Source organism: Mandrillus leucophaeus, unplaced genomic scaffold, assembly GCF_000951045.1.
Source record: "Mandrillus leucophaeus isolate KB7577 unplaced genomic scaffold, Mleu.le_1.0 Scaffold130, whole genome shotgun sequence".
Lineage (NCBI taxonomy): Eukaryota > Metazoa > Chordata > Mammalia > Primates > Cercopithecidae > Mandrillus > Mandrillus leucophaeus.
In genome coordinates, this window is record NW_012101255.1 from 1,372,974 (window position 1) to 1,378,270 (window position 5,297).

The window sequence follows — 5,297 nt, forward strand, 5'->3', positions numbered from 1 at the left end:
ATTATTAGCAAATGGTTTTACCTCCTAGTTCATTGAGATAGAGACCATTTGTTGAGCTTACTCTAGATCCAACTCATTCCCAAATTCTCAGTATTCCTATGGTACCATTATTTCCTCTTTTCTGACTCTTTGGCATTCTTCACCTCATCTTCAGTCTTCATCTCCTCTTTTCCATCAGAATTTAAACACTCTCATCTTTTCAGTCTTAAAATAAGGAGCAACATAAACAACTCTCCCTAGTTTCACATATTCCTCTCCTCTTCATAGTTTGATTTCTGAAAAGAGTCATCTCACTAAGTGTTTTGACATCTCGACACCCCATTCCCTTTCAATTTACTCCAGTTTGGCTGCAGACCTACCAGTCCTCCAAGTAGCCTCCACATTGCTCATTCCAATAATCATTTTTCACTAATCTTATTTTATTTATCAGTTGTTTTTCATAGGCTGTCTTCCGGAAACAATCTTCCTTTGACTTCTGAGACATGGCAATATCCTAGTTTCCCTTGTTTCTCCCTGCTTGTTATTTGCAGGCACTTTTGGAGCTCAAGTCTTCTTGGCTCAAGCATTAAATGTTGAGTTCCTCAAGGCTAATTTCTGGTCTCCATCTTTCTATAGATTGACCTAAATGATGTTATTCACTGTTGAGGTTTGATGACCAGCTATACATCAACAACTCCCAGATTTCCAGCCCGGCTTGTATCTGCCTAACAAACTGTAGTTGTTTATTGCCATTGATTGATTTTTCTCAGGTTTCTCTGCCTCTAGAAATCCTATACTAAATTCTCCAAGTTCCTTACCAAGCCTACAGCATATCCACCTATTTCAGTAAATGGTTCTGCCATGTACCCAGGTGCTCACCACAAAAATCTAAGCAATATCCTCCAGGTCATCTAAAACTCAATGCCAATAATGAATAAACTACACGTTTGTTGACTGTAATGTCTGGATGTTTCTCAAATCTGCCATTACTGCTCCATAGCTTTCATTATCATTCTCGTCCAAGCTATTCTCATCTCTATTTTGCACTATGTCACATTATCCTATTGTCTCTTCACATCCTCTCTGGCCCTCATCAATTCATGTTTACCATTATACCTAAACAGTCATGAAAAACTACAACTCAAAATCTGGTCATATAGCTTTTCTTGATCAAAACCCTTAATTAACTTTCCACTATCCAAGGAATATAGTCTGAAATCCTTAATGGGGACATCAAGGTCTGCATGATCTAGCCCCTGTACCCACTTCAATTTTGCTTGGCATTACTCTCCTCCTAACTCATCTTTCTTTCTTCCTGCTCCTTGAATGCACAGAGAGCCTTCTTCATGTGCAGTCCCTCTATCTGACTCTCTTTTCACTGCTGTTTTTGTCCGGTGATTCCTGGCCCATCGTATATTTGTCTTATATCTATACTTCTTTCATACCTTTGTTCAAGTGTAGGTTTCCCAAGGTAGGCTGTCTGACCCTCAGTCTAAACTAGATCCTCCCATTTATGCTTTCATTGTATACTAAACTTCTTAGAATTTTTTATAACTTTGTCTTACTCATTTTTATTGTCCATATCTGGCACAGTGACAAGCAGATAGTAGGTGGTCTATAAATCTTTCTTGAGTGAAGAGATGAATATAAACACCTGACTATTTATAAGCATTTTTATAAATATTTTCTCCAAGGCCAGATAAGTAACAAGACCATCAGATTAAGCTCATCGCTTATTTCACTATGAAAGTCAACACGATATATAAATGATAAGTATTAAAAATTGGTAATTGTAGTAATAGTAGCTGTAGTTTAGAAACACATTTGAATAAGGCAAAATTAAATATATATCTTCCATGATAAATTTTAAAATTGAAGCCTTTAATTAAGAAATGACACCTGAAATCAATAAGCATAAGAAGTCTAGAAAGACATGCATCAAAGTATTAATAGTTTTATTTCAAATGATGAGACTGCAGGTAGTTTTTATTATGTCCTTTCTCCTTTTATCTAAATTTCCTATCATTTTTTTCTCTCAAAATTGGCATCTATTTGATAATATTAAAAACTTTAAACTTCTAGAAATATAGCAAAAATGTCAATAGACTTTAAAATATTATTAACAAACTTCATTTTTTTAGCTCAGTGATCAGTTTTTACTATTGTTCTTTATTCTCAGTAGCTTTTAAATCCACACTTTCTGGAAACACTCTTCCTATCTTCTATGACACAACAATCTCCTTGTTTTCCTCCTTTCTCCATTTTCAGGCTCTTTCGTGGCTTAATCCTTTTTTGCCCAAGTTTTAAATGTTGGACCATTTCAGGCCTTATTTCTGAACTTTTATTATTTTGGGGGTACTCAAAAAGCTGGTGCACAAATTCAAATTTTCTTGAATTTGTTTCAAGAAAGTTTCCTTGACACAGGAAATTTGTTTCACTTTTGCATTTCCTTTTTTTCTGGTCATAAGGTTTATCTTTCTGCCTAGTCACCACTGGAAATGTTAATAGCTTATGTATTGTGCACAGCAGAAAGATTTGACTACAATGGAAGGAAAATATAGCCATAAAGACTTGTGCAACTAGAGTCCAATTTCCTGCAACTATCATTTAGGCAAGTGACGGGTCACATAAAAGTTAAGGAGCCTTCTGCTTTACAGTAGTCCAGAAGACTGGGGATTGATGGAGAAATAGGGAAGGAGTAGATCTGAAATAAGAAAAATGAATGGCTAAATTATCATATTTGTCTTGCTTCTCATAGAGTTGTTTCTTCATTTTTTTGAAACAGCTTTTTAAAATGTGTGTATAAAATTATTGTTAATTGTGTAACACTCATAAAATCAAATAGGCAAAAATAAGAAATAAAAATTGTCTGTAAACAGACCACTCCTAATATTTGGGTACTGTTCTACACTTTAATATTTACCTGAATTTATATTTATAAAAATGAGATTATATTTTTATGATGCTTTATAATCTTTTATGACACATTTGTTTCATTCTTTTTTCTAAGTTCATAATTCTAATAGGTTATGATTTTATAAATATGAGCTGTCCAATATTTGCAGACCAACTTAACTTCACCAGGATACACAATTTTGAAGGTACTATATTTCAAATTGGATATATTTGTAGTTGGGTATGTTTTTAGTGTGGTATCACAATTCTATAAACATATGAAGTAAGTTGCTCCTTTAAGCAAGACTCCCAATTACAGAGAAAATTCCCTCATGAAAAATTAATATTCTCTCTTCTGCTATCTAGTAGTTATATTCTTAATTTTTAGGAAATGGAAATAGTGATAGATTGTAACGGATTTGGATGAATTATTTTGAACAGGTTTTTTTTTTTAAGAGCAGAAATTAAAGTGAAATCATTAGTTTCAAGTCTAAAAATATATCTAAAACTTAGAATTATTGAACTAGAAACAATATCTAATTTACTCACATAAGCAGATCAATAATACTAATTTTTTATTTGAAAATGTTTTTTACTTAAAAAATTTAGCCTTTTGAAAATCTGCATTTCTGAAATTTACTTTAAAATATATATATTTGATACTTTGTTAGTTTTTTAATTGTTTGTTTTTATAGTCTTCACAATTAAACAAATAACACTTGTAAAATGTTTACTTTTAAGTGCTACCTTAAGGCGAATTTACATGGTAACATGAGAATTTTTTTTAACAAATTACTTTTTTGATTACTAAACAATTTGAGCAAAAATATGTATTCACACTGACAAGATATAATAATTTAACATTTGTAACTTTATTTTTATGTATTTCATACATTACACCAGAAATTAAGACATTAAAAAGTAATAGTATGGCACAAATTGTGTATTAATTTCTTTAAGAATACCACACACATTTGAAAAGTTATGGAAGGTATAGTAGAAATGGTTTCTGCAATTTTTCATTTTTCCTAAGTAAATTATGTTATTAGATAATATCATTTTTATGCACATAAATGTTAAATTTAATTTTTAGGATGCCTGAAAATTCCCCCAAATACATTATTTTCTAAACATAAAAATATGATGTCCCAGAGCAGTGGCTCACACCTGGAATCCCAACACTTGGAGAGGCTGAGGTGGGTGGATCTCCTGAGGTCAGGAGTTCGAGACCAGCCTGACCAACATGGTGAAACTCCGTCTCTACTAAAAAATACAAAATAAATTAGCCAGGCGTGGTGGTGGGCACCTGTAACCTACTTGGGAGGCTGAGGCAGGAGAATTGCTTGAACCCCAGAGGCAGAGGTTGCAGTGAGCCGAGATCACACCATTGCACTCACAAGAGTGAAACTCTGTCTCAAAAAAAAAAAAAAAAGAAAAAGATGTGTGTGTGTGTGTGTGTGTGTGTATACACACACACACATGATTGTTTCAAATCATTTAGAAACTTTAATTTTTCCCCATAAGTAGTTATCTTTATTTAAGTAAATCCAATTACTATTTTGTAGAAATATAAGTTGCTGAGATGTTAGCAAATATAATAAATCCCTTTAAATAAAATAAAATTAGTATTTGACAACTAAAAAAAGACAGTTAATTTGTTGAAAAATAAATGTAGAGATAAAAATGACTTTTTGTTTCAATTCTTTTGCTGTTTTACATCTATTTATAAAGAATTAATTTAAACACTTAATACTGAAAACCTTAATTACTCACAGGCCACCTTTAGAAGGAAATCTGGCCTTACTTTATACACTGAGAGGCACAACTTGCCATGTAGCTTACCATTCTCTTGAAAGACCTGATCCCTTGACAGGAACTCTGCCAGCAGCAGGATATACCTTCTGACCCAGTGCTGTGCCGTTGGACATGCTTAGTACAGTCTTATTTGCATATCTTGCAGCCAAGATTAATAATTCAAAAGCCCAGGAATAATTTATTCAGTCAAACCTCCCAGTCAGAGATGTTCATGCAGGGGAATTTTTGTGAGACTTTTATTTTCACATTCACATTTATTTCATTTTCACATTCAATTTCTCAATGGAATGACAAAAACCAAGTAACTCATTTCACAGGAAACACATTTATGAGATAGATTTTTAAAAAAACACTGTTGAAATTATTTTATCCACTACCAAAGGAACAGAGAAGCATTCCTTATTTTCATATTTAAACAGTAAGATGTGGCAAATACTGTTTATATTGGGAATACAGTTGCCTCTGCTTTTCTTCTTTTTTAAAATTAATTTTCTTGGTGAATTTTATATTGAGAATGTAATAATGATACTTCTGTTTTCAATAACTTTGAAGGAACTATAAAACTGAAATTTTAAAGGGAAACCTGGATACATGCTATGTTGGTATAC

General features: G+C 32.5%; 1 protein-coding gene across 1 annotated transcript in view; it reads right to left on the reverse strand.

Moving 5' to 3' along the window:
* The window catches only part of SUCNR1 (succinate receptor 1), a 17,596-nt gene extending 12,822 nt beyond the window's left edge, over positions 1-4,774 (reverse strand). Inside the window, exon 1 of the mRNA XM_011972805.1 lies at positions 4,717-4,774. The gene's annotated coding sequence lies outside the window, so the exon portion shown is untranslated. The remainder of the gene's footprint in view (positions 1-4,716) is intronic.
* Positions 4,775-5,297: the final 523 nt, after the last annotated feature.